We start from the raw sequence: 22,969 nt of genomic DNA, 5'->3' as shown, positions 1-22,969 counted from the left end.
GTAGTTTATGGGCACAACTAGAAATTAATTAATAATCATTAATACCAACTACAAGCTGTTAAATTATTAATATAACAGCAAGATGACATCACTGAAGAGTACCTTATAATTATACATAAAATTAGCAATTCTAATATAATTATTTCTAAATTTACAGTTTAAAAGTTTCATGACAGCACACATGTTTAGGGTCAGAAGTGACCAAGGAGTGTTTCTTGTTATTACATAGTGCCGTTGCTTAATTTACATGGTATACACGGCCTCCATCAATGACCTAAATTTAGTACTTCTAAAGAAAGTAAATACCTCCTACAATTTATCTGTTACACTGTGCAATGTTGTACATGGGATAGGAGGTCAATTGCTTCCTATCACTTAGTTGCAATCAGTTTATGCCCTGTTGCATAAGAATTAATTACCTTTCTATTGTCACAACTTGCATGTTGTTAATGGTCAAGGATGATTTTCCAATTACTACACTATCTACTGGGCAAGACCTTTGATGCCACATAATTACAGAGCTCTAAAATAAAGTGACACTAAAATAGAGTGCGACAAATCTCTCATCATCAAAACACATGGGCCCCACCCTAAGATCTCCCATCCTAAAATGCTGTGCAGTTCCCACTAAAGTCTGGTGAATTTGTGCATGTGCACCTGAAGAGAAAATAGGGCCCAGTGTGTGTGTGTGTGTGAGAGAGAGAGATTATTGTATCAGAGCCAGGAAGAATTTATTTATTTAATTATTTTTTTAATGTTTTCTATGTTGCTCATCTCTTTGGTATCTGAGAACTGCACAAACATTAACTGATTAATTGCAATTCCTCTACATATGACTTTATAAGACATGCATTAAAAGTACTGATATTCCAGTGTATAAAGGATGAATTAAAGCAGGCCCTAAATATTAGAGTTCATTACTAAAGAAGGAGGGAGCCTTGGGCCAGCAGATAGGGCGCGAGGCTCAGATTCATGTGGTGCCTGTTCCTGCCAGTGGCCTGTCGCGTGACCTAGGATAAGTTATTTTTCAGTTACATATCTATAAAATCATAGACTCATAGACTCATGGGGATAGTGATACTTACACTTCTTCGTAAAGCACTTGGAGAGCTAAAGACTGAAAGCACTAAATAGGAAATCATTAATGCTTTCTGTGGGTGAGAGATTTCAATGGGAATTTGTCAAGGGAATTTCATGATCAGGACCCTGTGTTTCATTTTGAGCTAGAGTTTGAATGAAGCCAAAGCTCAGAACAAAGGTCAGTGAAAGCTGAGTTTGGTGACATTCCATCTTAAATCTGCTCAGGATTGTGAATTTCGCAACAAATCTTGAGCTGAGCCTTGGGCTGGGAACAAAACCTGAAACCAGTAAAATTTTGTCTGGTTTCAAGTTTCATCACTTAAGGTTTGCACAGCTCTAATCAACAGAGCCTGCACTTTTGCAGTTCTTTTCAGCAGGGTCACATTACACCTATCAGCAATGGACACTGCTGCTAAACTAGCCTGTTCACCTTACTCACAGCAGCATTTACACTGAAGTTAGTAATATGAACAGGATTTGACCCTGTTTGGGTTTAGAAAAAAACACATAGTTGCTATAATGCAATCAGCACCAAATTTCCAGCACAGCACCTCTGTGAAAATGTGGGAATGAACAAAATCCATTTGATTACTTTTTAATTAAGTCACTGAAATCATATGACCTGATTGTATTTGCAATTTCAATAGAGTGGGGAGATCAGGACACAGAAATGAGGGGCTCCAGCTTAGAGTTAAAGGAGACAGACTTGGGGAAGCAGCTGCAACCAGTGCATTCAATGAGTTGAGAGGTGAAAGGAAGAAAGGAGAGGGAGCCATGGTTGGAGAGGCAGTGGTGATGGAGATTATTTGCCAGGAGGAATTGAATCAATGGGACAGACGGACAATTTGGTGGAAGAGAGTAGACCATAAACTTTAGCCTTTGTGTAAGGGAGAAAGAAGGGGGCGGGGAAAAGAGAAGTTACAATTGATCTGGTCAATCTCAGTCAGTGAGATCTTACTCAGAGAGGAAGGATGGGGCAGAAGGTATTATGGGGATGCTGAAGATATAGAAAAGAGGCTGGAGTTGTGGGAGAAGGATGAATGCAGATGGAGAAATGGAGCTGTTTGGCAAGGAATACGGAAGAACTGAAGAAGGGGAAAACAAATGTATAGTAGAGGTAGTAAAGGGATGAGCAGATAAGGCCTGGTCAACATGCAGCCTGGTGTCGACATTGTCCCAGGATTTCCCACAAATGAGTTCAGCTGCATGACACTAGGGGCAGAGGAAGTGGATGGTAGGAGTGAGCCATGGGTGAAAGGATGGAGTTTTTTTGGTGAGAAAGAAGGGCAAAGGAGTGGAGAGTGAAGTGGAGTGAGTGAGCAACTGAGGGCTAATCTATGTGGGGAAATTAACCAGCAGAAGTATACCAGTGTAATTATAGTGCTATAGTTATACCTACATGTAACCCCCCAGGTAGACAATTTGATTTAAGAACGAGTGCCTTTTTCTGAGTTAGCTTATGTCGCTTTGAAAGCAATATAAGCTGTATTGGGAAAAAGGCACTTGTATTCCCAATTAAGAGTGTCTACGTGATGAGTTTTACTGGTATAACTATATAATAGTATAATTATGCTGGTATAGTTCTGTCAGGAAATTCCTTCATGTAGAAAAGACCCGAGTCATTAGAGAAATGGAAGAAAAGGCAGGCAGGAGGGGGAAGAGTATGATCTTTGTGAACTAACTGAACCAGACATTTCTTAGTCTCCTTAATAAAAAGCCAAGTGAATGACAGAATTTAATATACTGTGGGTTGTTATGGTGACTTGATATTCATTGCTAAATCCCCATGAACTCAGTTAAGAGTGGGTAGCTTGATATCATTACTAAATTGGTCTTTGCGTGCTCTCTCCCCTTGAGAGAGTTCAAGAAATGATTTAAAACAAATCATAAATATTGGAGCTCATTAATAATGAAAGGTGAAATCCTGGCCCCGCTGAGGTTAATGACAAAACTACAATCTCGCCAGGATTACACCCAAAGTCTGTTATGATAATACAAAAAAAGACATTTATTTGGACTCACATTTAATACCCTGACAATTACCTCATTAAGAATGAAAATCATTTTGGCCAGGCTTTTAGGAATTGAAATTCAGGCTATTTACACCTGATATAATTTCCCTTACAGATTCCATCGCACTCTGTTATTTTTAAGTATTTTTTATGTCAGTCCATGTTCTTCCATCATACAACTAAACATCATTTTATTACATTTTAAATCTGAACATATGACATTTTTCCATACTGGATTTTAATATGGCATATTAGAAATGGATTTGGATAGCTGGGAACAGACCTGTATGTACCCAAGATATTTTAAGGCGAATGCACTCTAAATTAATGGTGAAGGTTTGATTTGATTTTACCACACCTGTGCTGAGGAAAGGTGGAAAGAGTTTGTCGACTCTTAGCTACAATGTTTCAATAACATTTGAAGCTCAAGGGATTCTAAATTCATTTGAGTTAAGTAAAGCTCAGCCTCTGGCAGAGTAAACAAAGACTTCAAATATAGGCAAAAAGAAAAGGAGTACTTGTGGCACCTTAGAGACTAACAAATTTATTTGAGCATAAGCTTTCAAGAGCTACAGCTCACTTCATCGGATGCATCTAATGAAGTGAGCTGTAGCTCACGAAAGCTTATGCTCAAATAAATTTGTTAGTCTCTAAGGTGCCACAAGTACTCCTTTTCTTTTTGCGAATGCAGACTAACACGGCTGCTACTTCAAATATAGAGCTTCACTTTGCTCAGTGGTTTCAGAAGGAGCAGTGTTCCATTTTTATAAACCCAGGGCTCGAACCTGAAGCCCTGGCATGGGCACTTTTATCAGTCTATCTATATAAATAACAGTATTACATAAGGCCTGATCCTGAAGTGAGATTCATGGAGGTAGATCTCTGCATTTTTGTGAAGCTCCATTGAAATCAAGGGAGGGTACAGCCAGATGCAGGACTCTGGACGCCCAGATCTCATTTCAGAATCATAGTCTTGCTCATTGCAAACTCCCACTCACTTTCACAGGCATTTGAGGGAAAGCTGCAAAATTTGACTCAGTGAAATTTCTGCAAGGTGGAGGGAGACACACTGGGGAATTCTTTTACTGAAAGTCCTTCAGAGCAGATCAATTTCTAATGCTTGTTAGCACAGACATATCCTCATACCCACATCATCATGCAGTTATAAGAGAGGTCAGAAGCTGGCCATGCTCTGGGTGGCAGTCAGAATGACCACAGCATTATTTGATTATCAGTTTCCCAGCAAATCCCTATTAGTTTTGCGAAGAAACATGACCATACTGTGCAGAGAGCAATGTGGTCTCTAGAATGAGAATGGAGACAGGAAACATGAGCATTACACATCTGCCTCCCTTCCCTTTTCTTTCATTGGATAGACTTAATGCACTCACGGCGACTCTGCAGGGCATGAGGTGACATATTATAAATGACTTGGCCTCTGATCTCACCACTGGGCTCCCCAATGGAGTCATCCTGCAAAATCATATCTCGTCTGACTAAGTAATCTTCTTCCTCCTCCAGTCATAAGAACAAATAAAAACCTCTGCTCCAGTTTTCACTCATAAACATGGAAGGCAGAACAGGTTGCAGAGATAGGGTGACCAGATGTCCCGATTTATAGGGACAGTCCCGATATTTGGGGCTTTGTCTTATGTAGGCGCCTATTATCCCCCACCCCGTCCCAATTTTGCACATTTGCTGTCTGGTCACCCTATGCAGAGAGCAGCTGCCAGCACAGAAAAAGCTCGGTGAGTGGCAGGTATAATTGCTGAGAAATGTGTGTGTGTGCTCAGAAAAAAACCTGCAGTTCACTCTACTCCACTAGGAGGCACAATCAGGTCACACTAGACTCTCCCGGCAACCTTGCCCCTTGCAATATTTCTGTACAACAAAGGATCAATTTCTGCCCTGGGTTCAGCCTGGGCAGCCCAACTGTTTATAAAATAGCAGCGAGGACGGATACTGCTGTTATGGCACTGGACTGGGACTCAGGAGCTGAGCTGGTTGAAACTGTTTTTTCCGCCCCCCCCCAGTGAACAATTTTTATATTTCAAAAATTTTCATTTAATTTTGGTTGGGTTCATTTGTTTTACTTTGGAGACTAAAATCATACTCTCTTCCTTCTTTAATTTCAACACCCTTTTCCCTTTAGAAAAGGGAAAGGAGTGAAAGAGTGAAACAAAGTGGAAAATAAAGCACTTGCGGTCACTTTCTAATTTCTCTCCCCACAAGAAAAAAAGTCATTGTCACTTTGTGCTTCTTTCTCTCATTTAAAGAGACAGACCATCCAAAATGAGAGAAAGTGCTACTTTGAAAAGGGAAAGTGCTACTTCCATTCATTTTTACCTTGTAAAAACATTTCGCACCCAATTTTCTAGCAGAAACAGGGAGAGAGGGGAATATGGGTCTGAGCAAAGAACCCTGAACATTGATTTCATGTGATGTTTAGAGGACAGCATTAGTATTACAGGAAAACAGGGCTTAACTTATAAAGAACAAAATAAATGTAAATTCTTCACAAGCTGAGTATGTATTCATTACTTTGATCAAATGCAACTCGATCTTAATGGCACTCAGAAACCTAATCCTCAGAAGCAAGACCTACATTTTTTACTCCAAAATAAATTAGTTATTTCACCAGTTTAGTCAGTAGGACTTGTTGAAAAAAATTCTGTTGAAACTGTTTTTATATGGAAAATTGGGTTTTGACCTCCAAAAAGTTGATTAAACGTTTCTGCTTTATTTGGAAAAGGTAGTTTTGTTATTGAAAAACCATAAACTGAAAAGTAGTTTTAGGCTGAAAAAACAAAACCTTTCACTTTTTGGCTGAAATTTTTTGTTTTTTGTTTTTGTTTTGACTAAAAGGTCAAATTTTCTGAGCAGCTCCAATCGTCCATCTATTTGCTTCCAAAGCAGCTGCATTCCTACTGCACTATTCCATTTTGGGCTTGGCTTTTTCCTTTTCGCTCTCCAGACAGTGAGAAGTGCCTGCATACACTACTACTGCAAGAGAAGATACAGTGGAGCTAAACAAGGTGACGGAGCCCCAGGGAAATGGATCTGGATAGCTGATGGCTGGTTTGGGTGCACAGTGGATATGGTGCTAATGGTCTGGAGCATCCCTCAAGTCCTTTTTACACACACACATCCCTCCACTGCTACATAGACAAGAGGCTCAGCCACCAGTCTGTGGTGTCATCCTTTGATACTCCTCCAGATATGCCCGCTTTTCAATAGGACTGGGGGAATTATCAGCTGGAAGGTTTCTGGCTTCTTTGCAGTGCCAGTGCTAGCCCACTGGGGGCCCTGAGCAGAAATACCCTCTCCCCCATATACACACACAACACACACTAATAATTAATAGGGGGCCCCCTTGAGCTGCTCAGGGCCCTAAGCAATTGTATACTCTGCTTAGGCCTAGCGCCAGCTCTGCTACTTTGTGGCACTGGAACAAGCAAAGCAGGTGGAACAGAGCCAGGAATGTGGCTCATTATGTGAAACATTACATTGGAAGGGATTTTAAATCTTAAACTAGTGAGAAATCAAACGTTACTGCTCCTGGAAACTCGTTCAACCAGTTTTGTTTCATTAGTATTCACTTGTCAAAATTTCTCTGTAGCAAAATAATGCCATGTCTATCAGCAAATATGAATTGATTATTTTTTATGTGAAATAAATGGACCAAATGCTGATGTCTGTGAATTTGACTTGTGCTGAAATTTTATCATTTTCTTAGGTGGAAAAAAAAAGATTTAGTTCTTCTTAGTTCTTTATGTCAGCATGACCATCTTGGGATGTCAATGAGACAAAGGAAGCCTTTCTCACTAGGGTACATGGAAGGCCTAGATTCAGGCACTCTGTTGACATGCTCTGTTTGGATTTTCTGTGTAACCTTATGAAAGTCCCTTAGGCCCACGTTTTCAGAAAACTGCATCTGCAATTGTGCACCTAAATTGTACAGACAATAGCTGCAGTTAAATATTCAATCTCAGTAACTGCATTAGCAAATGAGCAGTTTCTGATATATCTAGCAATTTCTTGTGTCACCTATCAGAGCCAATGAATGTGCAGTTTTCTGAAAATGTTGGTTTCCTTTGTGTGTCTCAGTTTCCTCCTCAATAAAATGAGTGATACTTACCTACCTGTTTCAAGGGGATGTTATGCAGCTACATTAACTGGTGTTCAGAAAGCATTTCAGATGGAATGTAGCTTAGAAATTCAGTGTCTTAGTATTATTTATTTTCTTCCCCCAAAACGGCCTTTATTTTCCATACAAAAAAAAATCAAGCCAATTTCAAAAATGTTACATTCTCTGCTTCTAACCATGCTGCTCTAACCACTTCTCAAGGTATCTTGTTGCAAGATTGAGCTAAGAAATTGAAAAATATCTAGTCAGGCAAAGATGTGAAACACTTTGACAACGTGAATTGTCTGGTTTCCTTTTGTCTATGTCTCTCCAGGAAAACTCTGCTGCTGAGGCGTACGTAATTTCATTTAATTACTAAGAAATATGGCAAATCCTGCTGAGCATTAGTGTGTGCCTCTGTAAACCTCTGCACTGCAAAAGTGCCTCATTAAACTACAATATTCCAGCTGCCAGGGTAAGTGTAGCTGGAGGCAGATTTTTCCTCCTTTATTCTAGGGCTGACAAGAGAGTAAGAATTTTACAGTTCCACTGCATTTCATACTCTAATCAGCATCTAAATTATTGCTTGGTCTTACAGGGAACCCTAATAATATGATTTGTACAGGAAATATTAATAAAAATATAGAGGAGAAGCACCAGCCCAGGCCATTCTGCCCTTGCTTCTTCTACAATGGTGCTGTTGGTAGGGTTAGTAGCATATGAAACCTGCTGTACTGTGTTGAGTCAGGCACCTTCACCAGTGGAGCTCCTGGAGTTCAGGCTAAGAGAGACTGTATGGAACAATGCCCTGTGTGCACAGGGGATTTCTAGAGCATAATAACATTAGTCTGAGAGAACAGAGTAAGTAACAGTGTTAAAGTTGGCTGATTAGCGCAAAGAACCTATAGAAGTCAGTCCCCCATTTTGCCTAGCCCCACTGGAACCAATGAGATTCCACAAGGATTTATCATTTTCCAGGGTCAGGGCCTTAATTAATATTGCTTTAATAAATTGAATAATCACTGTTTGTGGCCTTTAAAAAAGTCATGACACTAGAATCTAATACAAAGTTACATGCCATGGATTTTCTAAGCTAGTGACTAGGCTGCCTTGTCCAAAAGAAATAATAATAAATATTCTATATGTATTAGGTACCAAGGCCTCTGAATGCCTTACTTAAAATAAAAATAGTTAAAACATACTTAATGACTTGAATTAAATCTAGGCACAGCTGTAAAGTAATGTATTCAATCTAGACCCCACTCCTGAACCCACAGACATTTACCTGTGTTTTACAGAATTTACTACTTGTAGGAGAGGATTCTCCAGCTTTATGTCAATGTAATTTCAAGGGGTTGATTTCAGCATAAAACTGAAATACCACAGCTACTGGCCCACAGAGAATTACACTCTTTCTACACAGTTTTTACCATCTTATAGAATTCTATGCCAAGAATAGAATTCTCTCTTAAATAATGTAGAATGGTCCAAAAGCTGATTGAAAAAAGGTACAATTTTCTATTAAATTTCTATAGGACCTTACCATAAGGCAAAAACTTTTGGCACCTGCAGGAAGACCTGCGAAGTAATGGTGCCAGCGTACTCCTTGAACACTGAGGAAGGGGCATCCATTGAAAGTCTGCCATAAGCTACTGAGGAGGGCTGCACAGGGGCAGGCCAGGGGATGGACCCTTGGATCTGAGTTGGGACAGATCAAGTGGCATGGAGGGGCTCTGCACTGCAATCTCATACCCTAAATCCCAGGCTGGAGGCTAGATTTCATCTCCCTAGCCTATCTCCACTTCTCCAGGCTGTACGTGAGAGAAATGGATGTGTATTGTTAATTTAGCTCTGATATTTACAAATTACTCTGCACAACTGACACCAGCCCAAACACAGTTGGCTGAAGTGTCCCCAAACCTAATCAACCTCCGCACAGCCTCAATTTGTACTGAATATAACTCCAGAACCTCCTGGCTCTTTATCCCCGCCAGGTGGTTTCTAAGACCCATTAACACCAGGAATGCCATAGGTCAGATGGATCAGCTGGTTGCCCATTTAAAAGCTTTGCCTCCAGATAAATTAGCCTGATCATGTTTGCCTAGTTCTGCATTTGCGGCATCAGACATTAAGAAGTAAACATTAGCAGTGCCGACCAGGACCAGCTATGCCCTTTGTTAGAACAAATTCCATTAAATAGCAATTTTTAAAATTAACTTTAAAACAAAACAAAAAAATACAATAGAACCATTTCCTCTAGACATGCAAGTGTCTGCTGCAAAGACAGTACCATCGGAGTGAGTCTCTCTACAAAATTTGGTAGGAGTGCTGGCTGCAGAAGAGGGGCATCAATACCTAGCGAGCCAGCGACGACTGCATAATAATTCTGGACATGAAACAAAACCCTCTTTCATAATTTACAAGAATCAAAATTCCCCTAAGACGTACATACTGAGACTGTAATTTTCCTCAAGGGAATATGGAGCCATCTTACATCTCAAAAGCAAATCTCGATGATTTGTTCATAACACTAGACCCTAAGAAAGAAGTCATAGTGGCTGGTTCACCACTGTGTTATTCCAGCTTTATTCTAGTGTACCTCATGGAAATCAATGGAGTTACACTGGCATAAAACTGGAATATCACAGTGATGAATCAGGCCCCCAGTTTTACCACATAACACAGATGACTTATTATAATAGGCACAAAAATGTCATCTTCTTTCTCTGCTTTTTGTTGTCATCTTCTAATTCTTCCTCATATGGAGCAAACTTTGATCTGTTACACTGGAGTAAATCCAGGATAATTCCTATAATCAGTGGAATTACCCCAGATTTCTGCTGCTGTAACTAAAATGAGCATTTGATCCTGGGTTTTTTCACTCTCCTCTCTGCTTCTTTGCCATCTATTTAATGCCACCCCAAGAGTCTACCTGCCATCCTGGACACTCTAGATTGCACTCTACAGCATAGGGACAACTTCTGTGTTTCACCCATTTTACTAACCACTTTGTAAATTAAGAGTTTCTTAAAAATGCACAGTCAGGAAGCACGCACACATACATGCGCGGGTACAGGAAAGAACTTGCTGTCATGTTGCATCCATTTTGCTACCCTGCACACTGAACTTATGTTGAGCAATCCTTACTGGCATTGGTGAGCATTTACTCATGCAAGTAGTCCCAGTGATATAATGGTGAGAATCTTCTGGTGGCCTCTTTTGCCCTCTTTGCCATCCCTTCTGCTGTTAATCCAACTCTTCCCTTATTAATCTCTTTAAACTGATAGAGACCTTTGGTAAAAGGCGGGCCTATTCGGTAGGATCAGGGTTTCACCCCCTCAATCTGCTCATTATTTTAAATATACGTTTTTAAATTTACTTTAGATCAGAGGGGGAAGGGCTAGAGTTTGGCTCTAAAGTAGAGGAAAGAAAGGGGAAAAAAATTTTCATCTCTGCCCAAGACAGCAAAAAGTTTGTGTTAGGGATTATTAAAACTATGAACACTGGGGTCATAGAGTCTTCTAGGATTCTTAGCAGATGTGCATCAGAATTGGAGCTGCACAAAGAAAATTGAAATGGCAACAAAAATGTTAGTCAAAATTTTTCACAAAAAATGGCAAAAACAATTGATGGAACATTTTCAGTTTTATTTTTTGCCAATTTTTGGTCAGCTCTAATTACAATAGAATGAGCCTCATTCAGAAAGACTGTTGGGAAAACTTGTATCTTTAGAAGATTTTTCAAATATAGGAGCAGTCTCCTGACAAAGTCACTAATCAGTCATACGGGAGCAATTACAGGATTGGTAATTCTTATGAGAGGAAGAGATCAACTCGGGGGGTTGAGAAGGGGCACGGGAAGACACTATTTTAAAATAAATCTCCTTTTGTAATAATTGATGTAGAGATTGGCTTTAAATCATAATGTAAACATTGCTAATTTGAATTTAAAGCCTCTTAGCAGTTCTTTAAGCACCACAATCTCCCCTTTGTGTGAAATAAAGGGAATTGCCTTTCAGTTGGCGAGTGATGAATAAGTGAAAGTGTTTTTCTTTTAATGTCTCTAACATGTCACGTTTTGTGCAGGATGCAGTTTAAAATGTCTTACTAGCAGAGATAAGTTATCAAGGCTAAATAATTCATTGAAACATCAGGCATAATTTAGAGAGAAATTTCCTCCCATAGAATTTGCAATTGGTCCAGTGCAGAGAGTTACTTACAGAAGGGAGAAGTCCATGAGAAAACCACAAGGTGTCACTGTGTACAGAAGGTGCATTTCAATATCTAACAGAGAGTTGTTTTATAGCTGCATCTAATTATTTCACTCTGAAAAAATATCAACTTGGAGACAAACATATTTTTCCTGTTTCCAACACAACAAAAGTTAAGTTTAATCATAGACCCTCAATGTTTCACATATGCCAACACCGTACCAACACCTATTGCATCTTGAACGCCTAGAAAAGTTTAAGAAAATATTTCAGAGACTGGCACTTAAGGCCTGCATCAGCAAAACAAAAACAAACAAACAAGAATTCTCTGCTCCCTGCCCATGTGCGAGGAGAAAAAAATATAAACATATACATATAAATGAAATCTTGGCTTCCCCAAAGTCAATGGAAGCTTTGCCATTGACTTCAATAGTCAGGATTTCATCTAGTGTAAGGAAGTGTTTTGTGTCCCAGATGCTGGATAATAACTTGTAAGGACTCCATTCTTGTCAAATGAAACTGACAAGGTTGCTACAGAAAAGTTCCTAAGTCCCTAAGCCTACAGAAGTGCAAGGGTTCCATTTCCCTAGATTCATCCCTATGAGTTTTATATTTATTGAATTTAAAATGTTTCTTCAAGGGGCTTTGTAGCATTTAGTTAATCAAGCCAGCTCACTGGCAGAACACCTATATAAATGGCATGCTTATTTTTGAATATATTTTTGAACCCCCTAGATTAAATCACTTTTTTGTAAGAAGTTCTGTCCAACTCTTCATAAACACTATTAAGGCACAGCTCTGATTAAAAATATTGTGCATGCCATAACTTTTATATCTGAAGATGGAATATAGCCAGCAACTGTTACTGTTAATTTCCTTCTAACTTTCTGTCAGACTGAAAATCCCTTTGATGTTTTAATGTTTCTTTACAGCGTTCTGATCTCTCCACCCTGGACACAGTGTTCTAGAGTCTGAACTCTAGATAAACCTTAAAGATACCTAAACTTTGCACTAAATTAATGAATTAGCAGATATATGGACTTGTCATTTCAAGTTTTTTCTCTGGGATATATTTATTATATGGTTTTGTACATGCCTTTTTAGAAGGATTTACTCCTAACCTATTATTCATCTATTATTCTAGTTCACTGAATCATTTCATTATTGATCTTTGTAAAGCATAATGTATATCATACTAAACATACAATAAAACATATTAGAGCTATAGCTCCGCAAATAAGCTTATGTTTCTTACTATCTCTAATCTAAACACTTAGGGCCAGATTTTTCCACCTTTACTCATATTGATTAGTGCCTTATTCCCAACTATTCCTACTGATTTCACTGCTTGGACTTGATGCAGTAATTACTAAATTAAATTTTATAGCTAATCACATAAAAATCTATGAATCTGTGACTCAGTGAAAGTAAAAGTGACAGAATCTGGCTCTTGGATGGTATTTTACTAGTTAAATTGAGTATATTCTAACCACAGCAAATGCAGGAAAGGATCTTGATTCAGGAAAATATTTGCACGTATACTTAAATTTAAGCAGGTGCTTAAGTGCTTTGGCAAATTAGGGACATGCATTCTACTGAAATTTCAGTATGAAATCTAAATTACAGAGAGCACAATGCATCTTTTTTTGGCAACATTTACTGTTAAAGTCATGTTTTAAGAAAACTGTTTAAGTGTTTCTGGTGACAGGTGTGTCTTGTGGTTTTGACTTCTCATTAGAGGAATAGATTTCCATACCGCCAAACTACTCTGCAGAAAACCACCAACAAGAAACTTGACTTCAGTTTCAGGGAAGCTATCATGGTGTATGCTGGCATGGAATGACAGCTGGGTGTCTACCAGACGACTGATGTTCATCAGTTATGTGTAATAAAGCACTTTGAGAGGTCAAGTTTCAGAGTAGCAGCCGTGTTAGTCTGTATCCACAAAAAGAACAGGAGTACTTGTGGCACCTTAGAGACTAACACATTTATTAGAGCATAAGCTTTCATGGGCTACAGCCCACTTCATCGGATGCATAGAATGGAACATACAGTAAGAAGATATATATATATATGCATACAGATAAGTTGGAAGTTACCATACAAACTGTGAGAGGCTAATTAGTTAAGATGAGCTATTATCAGCAGGAGAAAAAAACTTTGCCTGGGTCTATATTGTTGAACTCTACTAATTATGGACTAGATTCTAAGTTTCTGAATATTATATTACAGCACAAGTAGGCCCGTTTCAATGAATTCAATGAATCACATCTGGTGTAATGCGCACCTTATCTGAGTATTAATGTGGCCCTATACTTCTAAGAAGAGAGACATTACCCTGCCATGAATATTCATTAGTCAGTAATTAGTGTCTTGGCCAAGATTTAGGAACCTAAATTCAGGTTACTACATCTGAAAATTGTGGCCTACATATCCAACTGTAATTGAAGCAGGAATAGATCATTCATTCCTTCACTGAAATAAGATTTTGGCTTTTCTATGACCACTCTCTTAGCAGCTTGCAACTGAGTCTTTAATCAGGAAAACTTCTATTGATCTTGAGTAAGGCTGACTAAATGATGTATTCACTTAACTTGAAAGATCCCGGTTAATTCATGCACCTAATAAGAATACATGTAACTAATTGCAGGAAACTGCTGTTACTGATTCCTCTTTATCTTAGCATCTCATTTCTCAGGCTTATTAGCCTATAGTTTGGCTGCTAATTGGAGACAGCACGCAAAAACTTATATATTGACCTATGTCTTCCCTTTTATATGCTTATTTTATGAACATTCATTTGAGATAGTGAACATTAACCATCATCAGAGAATCCTTAGAAATGTTTTGTACCTTGTGGATTGAGTTATTACAGCAAATTAGAGCATCTTAAATGTTCCTGAGGTTAGCTTTTAGGGAACTCCAAGTAGAGCTGGTGAATAACGGATTTTTCAGTTTGCTGAAAAATCAAAAAAAATCAAAAACAAAATTTGTTTTGGGGTGAACCAAAAATAGCATTCTTAGAAATTTTTGGAAAACTGAAAAGTTAAAAAAAAATTGTTTTGAGCCAAACACAATGCTTTGTTTCAACAAAATTTAAATATTTAGTTTTGATTTTGGCCATTTTTAAGCATTTTAAAGTAAGCAGTATGGACCAGAAACACCATCATGAGATCGATGTGACCAGTCAAAACATTGACACAGCTTGACCTTCAAATTTTGCTTACTAAACATTTACAACTCGTGGCTTGTGAACCACGAAATAATTCTAAATAAATGAATCCATTGCAACAAATAATTTTGAATAATGAACCTATGTGAGAAAACTGTAACATGTTTATTGATAATTTTCAATAATTTTTTTCAACAGAAAAAGAAGCTGAACTGAAAAATTATTTCCTCAGAGTTATGTGCTCAGTTGTAATAATGAAATAATAATAATAGTTAATCCTTTCCACACTGCTTACTTTAAAGAAAAAGATCTTCTGTTGGCTCTCTTTTAAATGTCTTATAGGCAGTTTGACAATATGAATACCAGGGAGGCAACACAAGAAAAATTAATTGCTAACATAAATACCATACCAGCTGGACCCCACAACGTACATTTTGAACCATTTCGCTGCTAGGAAATATACAAGTATATAAATAGTATACAAGAATCAATTCTGATGAAAAATAGCTTACAATTGGCACAGGGCTGGCAATCTTTGCATTGGAGTTACAGCTGAAATAGCCATCATTTTGAGCTATTTCATTCTTTTCTCTGAACTGTATGAGTATTCCAACCTTGACTAAAAAAACAAAAAAAAGTCAAAATTGTTCATATCATTTTATGGCTCATAGAACCATAAAAAATACATTGGAAGCTGAATAGCAGAACATTGTATATTTTGGAGAGAGATGACAATTTGCTGTGGAAGAAGAAACCAAATACATACCATAACAATAGCCAGTAGTTTGAGCTTTAACCATTCATTATTGGAACCTTTGTCCCTTTCCTCCTTTTTAAATAATACTGCAAATATTCCAGTAACAACTCATTTTATAGCTAACCCTTGCCAGCTACTCTCTCAGTTCTTATGATCATAGATTTTGCACATCATTAAGCTCTTCAAATGCCTGTATCAACAATGCACCAAGCAAGTTCTTACTAGTAAAATTCTTTGGCTTTGAGGTCCCTGCTACAGAAAGAGGAGGGAAATATAGGTTACTTAAATTAATTTCTCATTTCTGTATATAGGTGTGTTCAGAGTCAACAAGTTGAGGCTCCATAAACCTATAGGCAATATGAAGACAAACTGGATGGATTTAGGAAATGACAAGACAATAATCTGTTAATTTAAACTAAAATAGTCTATGATTTCCTAAATTGAATCTTGACTAATCTCACTAATACGAGAGATTGGAAAGGTTATGCTTCAGAAATGACCCTGTATTTCTTTATGCCAGCATCTGTAACAACATGATCAGGAACATGTCACTGTGATTCACATGGAATGAGTTGTCCCACTCCCCTAACATGATATGCTATATTAATTCCTAAATCACACATTGACATTTCTGGGTTCTTGACAGTTGGGTATCTAAGCATATATCTACTACCTACTGTGTGTTACATTAAGATCATCAAAATTAATACTTGGTGAACCTCAGAATGTCTGGGTCAAGTTTTTTAAGATTTGGGTTGAGATTCAGAATGGTTTATGTTTTCCTAGATCAATTTCTAGATCATCAAGAAGTAGCTCCCACTATTCCAGTAATGAATAGGTTTAAAAATATTTAGTGACATCAATAGATGGCTTCAAGACAAACCCTATGGAAATTGGACAATATGTATTTTTGCAAGATATAACCAGCAAAAGAGTCTAGCGTCCCGTGATGGGGTTTACAGACTCCACATTAAGGCTGAGATGGGGAAGGGTTGGAACCGTACTGGGCAAGGAAAGTTCCTCCCCTCAGACACTGCCAAGCATGCTCCTGGGAAAAAGGCCAATATAACAAGAACTCCAGCAGTCCAGGCAAGATGGGGAAAGAGAAGTCATTTCCTTTAATAGCGCTGCTATGCAGCAGGAGGGAAGAAGAACTGTGTAAGGAGCACCAAAAGGTCACCTACATCCGCCCCTAGATTGTGGGGATGTGAAGCAAAAGTCTCCTTGGAGGCATTGGGTGTGGTAGGCACTAGCCTAGGGGAAGGCGAGCAGGAGGCGGGCTGAACCCAGGTCACTGCATGCTGTTTCACTTTAGGGCCCTGTGGAGCAGGGAGGGCCTGGACCCCCTCCCCATCCCAAATTCCCCAACTCCTAGCCCTGGGACAGGCAGGACTATGAGTTACTGGCAAGGAAGCCAACCCAGATAGACCCCATCCAGTAGGTCTAGGACATATTGAACTGAAAGAGAGACTAGAGTCAGAGGCCCAGAACATTAGACCTACTGACTGTCAAACAAGCTTGCTACAAGCCTTTTCCTAAATGGGTTCAACAAATCCTTTCCCCTGGCCCACCCAGGGATTCAGAAAGTGCCAATAGACAACAGGATTGGTGTAGATCTCTTGCCCATTAGATCCTCATCCCCAGAATGCTATTGAATTACACCCATGGGAGCTCCATCTGCACTCCCATAGAGATGTTTCTACAGGCTGGGCTTAGCCAAGCCTAGAGAAAGGTCGGATCAATAGCATTGTGACTCCATCAGCCAACCCCTTCACACAAAAATAGCAGTAAAGATGCAGCAGCACAGACTTCAGCACTGGCTAACAGCTGTGTGAGTATGCATCCAGCGTCCTGGGCATGCTTCTACAGTCCTAACTGAAGCCCATGCTATCACATCTTCACTGCTATTTTTATCCACACTAGCTAAATTAAAGCTCATGCGGGTATGCCTACCCAAAGCTGCAATAACATCTCTATTGCAGCGCAGACATACACTAAGTGACAGGACCTCAGCAAGGTTCACAAGCAATGCTTGCTACACTCTGAACCAGTCTTTCTTGGCCTATGTCACTGACCTGATCCTATTGAGAGGCTTCCACGGGATCAGGGTAAGAGTGGAACGTATCATGAAGCTCCCTGCCTTATTTGACTCTTCACTTGACTAGGTCCTCCCTAGAAGGTTCTATTGAGCCTGCCTCTTCTCTGCTTGTGGTAACAGAGTGGGGAATATGGCCCTCAATAAAGGACGTGTCTTTCTGAAAGGACGTTAAGCTTCCTAGCACCACTTACAGGCTTTCAAAAATACATTTTGGTAAGATAAGCTCTAGAATAGCAAGGCACTGATTGATTAGTTATAGTATGGGTGCATTCCAAACATTAATGAAAACACAAAAGAAGAGTAATCACAGAACCTCCGTGCAGTCTTCGTCACATTTCTGTTCTATTGTTGAAGCTATTTGCAGTAAAAGAATACTGGAGCAGATGTGTGAAGAGCTAGGGGTGGAAATTGGAGCAATATTTGGTAGACACCTTGCTCAAAAGCAGCCCTGAACATGGCAGATAGAGGCTTGGCTGGCATAGTGTTGTGATCTAGCATCCAGGCTACTCTAATTTGCACTGGGAGACCAAACCAGGTTACAGCCAGTGCAGGATCAGGGGGTGCAAAAGTCAATAATATACTACCTTTTAGGTGTCCCATCAACTCCTGAGTTGCACTCTGTAGCACTCAGCTACAGCCAAGGATCTGGTCCTGGATAGCTGATGGCAAGTTTTATCATCAGGCAATTTTACATTTTTGTCCAGAGTCTCTGAATTTAATTCAGCTTTATTTAATTCCTACTCTCCATTTATTTTAAAACCTAGCTTCAAGTATTGTTAATGTATATAAAAACACAAGGTTTCTCTCAGGCAGCTCAACAAATGGATCTGTCCTGACTGATGCCTAAAGTACAAAATAGGCTTCTTCTGAACGAGGTTAATGCTAAAAGCAGGTCATTTATCCACATTATCTACCTATCTGTGGTTTTTTTCTGCCCTTGTCACCATGGTATCTGTGAGTGCCTAGTTACGCTCTAAATATAATACAAATACTTTGATTAGTAGAGCTAGCTAGTTACAGCTAGGCCATATTGTACCATCCCTTTTTTTAGTAGAAGTCCCCTTTGAAATCAATTAGGAGTTCCACCCAGAAACTGATGACACAGTCCGGCCAAGTGTATATCCCTTAGGATCTTGGGACAAAATATTAAACTCTGTGAGGGTAATGAGGTGAATGGTTGTTATCAAAGTACCTTTCTCACCCTTGCCAATGTTCTGTAACTCTGCATGCTACTGTTATCTCTCTGAAATGACACTGCTATGAGTCATGTTAATAATGCACCCAGATGATAATAGAAATAAATAGTCAAAGATTATCAGTCCCTGACACTAAATTATAAAACAGCTGGAGAGTTGTAATATGAAGCCATATATATTAAAAATGGCATGCAAATAATCCCCTAGGATTGAAGAAGGCTGTTTCTATGGTGCTGTTGTATAAGATCGAGGAAAACAAACGAAGGGTAGAAGGTTCAGTTCTAAAATTATTTCCTTTACTTTCTGATAGTTCCATTTATATTGAAGCCTTTCACATGCAAAGCCAATCAAAGTGTGAACAGACAGTGTCACGGCACTTGCCAGAAACAAAAATTTCAGATCTGCATGATAGCATGCAAACATGTGTGTTGTATCTGAGGTTTTGGGTCAGCCCTTTACATAGTTTGCAGTTAGCTGCAAAATTTGGATTCAGAAATAGGCTTGGATTCCAAACTTCCCCTCTCCATAGACTGCAAACATTTTTCAAAGCTGGGGGCTGGTTTGAGTCCATATCTACTTTTATAGTTTTTGGTTGTGGTGCTGGGGTTGGACTACACAGTTAATGACTACATCCATCTACCATGGTCAAAAATTAGGTTAAAAAGTTTCACGTGCCATGCAAACTGTTCCAATGACAACATTTTGACTGTTAATATAAGCTTTAGTTAATCATTAGAGTTGAGCAAATAGCGATTAAAATGTCCATGAATGCTCATCTAGATTCAGAAGTGAATTCTGATTGGCCCGTGCTCACCACCTTTTTGTGTTCATTCCCAATCAACCCAGCTTTAACAACATAAATATTTTCAAAAAGTATTTGAGCTCAAATATTCACTGAACCCATATTCACCCAAATCACATGCTTTCTTCTAGAAGTTACAAGACACACAGAGATCTGTATTAAAGTTGTGAGATCAAATCAGGCCACACTTTGTAGCATGATTGTGCATATGGGAGGGTCTGAATCAGCCAGGAGAGGTCACTCTACATATGTGAATAGCTTTGATACTTGTTACTTTCTTTTTCAGTGGCACATGAAGGGACCAATCCTGAGAGATGCTAGGTACTTGCACCCTCCCTGCAGTTGATGGGAGTTGCAGGTGTTCAGCATCTCTCAGGATTTGGCCTTTAGATTGTATTCAAGAAGAGCTGGTGTTCAAGGGTGTTTAAGGTCTGGTTGAGGAGGATGAAAGCTACAGAGGAGTGTGCATGCTCGGTGCAGGGAGTGTGTGTGTGGTTTTCTACTGAAGCGTCTATCGCTGTTGTTGGAGGATCCTCCTCTGAACTTGTGTACTTAAGGGAAGGGCCTCCACAGATATTCTGGCAGAGGTCAGATCTGGGCCCAGAGCCTCAGTTCAGCAAAGGCACACACAGTGCATCTCAGGATGGGAGTGCAAAGGCAGCATTAAGGTATCCTGGGTTGTGTGCTGAGCCAGTCCCCCATGCAAGTTAGAGAAAGCTGAAGGCTGTTTTCCTGTATACTGGCCACCTGTGATTGCACCTACCCACCATGCTCTGTACATCAACTTCAGGAAGGGTTGTAGCATAGGAGACATTATACTGCCTTTTATGCCTTCCAAGGATCCCTCTACACAGAGCTCCTCCCTGGGCCAGTTAAGTGGCCAGTTGTGATGCTGGAGTTGTGCAAAGTGGCTGTGACGCAGCTGAGGATCTGGGGCCTTGGTCTCCTTCTCATCTTCAGCACAAACAGCAGACTTTGGGTACTATATAAATAATGAACCCAACGATGTGTGTTCCATGAATTCTGGTGAATGTTTATATTCTGAACTAACCCATTCATGATCTCAAGGAATAATACGGACCTATTGGAGCTTCCCTCACCTAATTACTAATTACCAAGATAATTACAGGCCATAAACTGAAATGGAGGATAAGTCAGTAAGAGGCACTAAAGCTTCCACAAGCAGCCAGCCAGGCAGCCATTGGGTAATTGCATTTGATAAAACTCTATAAATAAACTCAAGGGTGAGGGGGACCCACTTACTTTTGATTGCAGAGAGGTAGCCCTGCTGAGATGTCAAATCTCGCTCCTACCGAAGCCATTACTGAAGCATCAGAGTTCAGCTAGCCTCTGTCTTTATTTCCACTTGCCATTGCATGTACTTCCTGGCAAACACCCAGGCAATGCTTGGAGGGTCAGACTCAAATTCCATTGAGCTCAGTAGGAGTTGGGTCAGGCCCTGTGACTGCAAAAGAGAACTCAATGCACTATTCTTGAAGGTTAAATCCACTCTTGAGATCAGCAAAGGGGGGCATTTAAAATATCTTCTGTAATATCGTACTTAACTAGCAGCTACTTACATTGCACCCAACACAATGATATCTGAGCTCCTCTGTGATGGTACAAAATTCAACTGCTGCTGTGGCTCACTCATCCCAAATGCAAATCGCCTCCCTGTGTTTGCCACAGAGCAGAAAATGTGCCAGAAGTATAAAATCCTCACTCTCATCAAAAGATTGAATGTACTTCCTGCACATGTAACTCTGGGAGTTTCTGCTTTTGCACAAGTACTCAGCAAAGAGAAAGCTTTTCATGCCTGCGCTTTGTCGCTAATGTGTGGAACATGTTAGCTGTTTAGAAATATTTCCTTTCTGGGCTATACTAAACCCAGCTCAAATGCAGCTTTCCTGAATTTGTTGGAAAGCATTGCTGAGCTGTTTTGTAAGAGCCAGATTCTGTCACCCATACATTGAATTGGATCTTCCCCTATGAGTTGTCCCACTGATTTCTTGCTTAACAAAGCCTTGCATAGCATAAGGGTCAGGTAAGTAATCTGAACATAACCTGTCATCTAGTATATAGATTGGGAAAGGGGACATTTTACCACTGTGAACATTTTGCTCCTATTAGAAGTAGCTATACAAGTGCACTAAGGATAGGATATACTCAACTGTAGGATTTTTTTTCTTGATTCTGAAAATCCCTTTGATGTACATTTGTTCTTCTCTTGTTTTCACTAATCTCTCTGTGTCATCCAGCCCTGCTAAAACAGGTCTGCACGGCATAGTTGTAAAACCAGCAGTGCCTGCCAATGCCATATCTGCACCAGTGCTCCTAGTATTGCTAACATGATTGGAGCTGCACCACTATTAGCAATGAGGGGGGGACTGTTCATTTTCATTGCTCTTTTCATCTGTTCCTAAAGTTATAGAGTTAAATTGAAAGCATAGTGAATTTAAATGGTATTCACATATAGCATGGAGCAAAGCCAATTGCTCTGACTTAAAAAAATAAATAGTAGTTGTTAGTGGCAGTTTTTAGTGATTTACTGCTTTTCTGAGTATTTTATAACCAAGTTAGAAGCTCAGATTTGCAATTGAAAACAGCTGTTATTGGCTTACTCATTTTCAGCTTCCTGAACAGTGAGCAGTTAGGGCCTAGGCAGCCAGAAGTCTAATGCTGGGTAAGCTCAAAAGCTTGTCTCTCTCACCGACAGCAGTTGGTCCAGTAAAAGATATTCCCCACTCACCTTGCCTCTCCAATATCCTGGGACCCATGGCTACAGCAACACTGCATACATTTGAAAAACATGTCAGAGCACAAATTGTGGGCCCAAGGTTTCAGTCCTTATTTAGGTTTCAGTGAGAGTTTTGCCTGAATAAGGACTGTAGGACTGTCCTTATAACTGCACACAAATATACATGATGTCCGTCTCCCACAGGGCACCTGATACAGTTCTTATTTACTGCTACATATTTTGTCTAAGGTGAAATTTAAAATGTATTAGACAAACTAAATCCATTTATTAAAATGTGTACTCCAATAAATATTAGTCCATTTTTTGTAATAGGTAGGTGTGATGGGGTAGTCTGCCCCTTAAGGGCAGTGGTACCTAGGGATCAGCCCACCCCTGTCATGTGGCATGGCCCTTTAAGATTTTGAAAGGTCTGATATACATACAAGGACCTAGGAGATATTGGTAGAGATAAAGTAGTCCAGGAATGAACAATGCTGGGAGGAAAGCTAATCACTATGTCTTTAAGAGCCTGGGGCCAGGAGCCTTGCAGAGTGGGTGGGGCAAGGCTCCTCTCACTCAACCAGTTGGGGATGATCTGAGAGAAGGGGACCATCATATATGCTGCCTCTGGCCTCATAGCAGGGGAGACCCCTGCAGGGGAAGGCTGGCCTGCTCAATGTGCTCAACTTGAGAACTAATTGGGATCAAGGGGTCATCTGAAAGAGAATCTGACTAAGGCCGGACAGACGCTAATTCACAAAACCACCATCACCACCACA

The 22,969-nt window shown here is 39.7% G+C and overlaps 1 protein-coding gene across 5 annotated transcripts in view; it reads right to left on the bottom strand.

Moving 5' to 3' along the window:
* The window catches only part of PPP1R1C (protein phosphatase 1 regulatory inhibitor subunit 1C), a 93,181-nt gene that overhangs the window by 53,455 nt on the left and 16,757 nt on the right, over positions 1-22,969 (bottom strand). The window lies entirely within an intron of this gene.

Source organism: Dermochelys coriacea, chromosome 11 (genome assembly GCF_009764565.3).
Source record: "Dermochelys coriacea isolate rDerCor1 chromosome 11, rDerCor1.pri.v4, whole genome shotgun sequence".
In the NCBI taxonomy this organism is placed as follows: Eukaryota; Metazoa; Chordata; order Testudines; family Dermochelyidae; genus Dermochelys; species Dermochelys coriacea.
The sequence above is the reverse complement of the archived record's forward strand: the minus strand, read 5'-3'. Positions and strand labels throughout refer to the sequence as shown.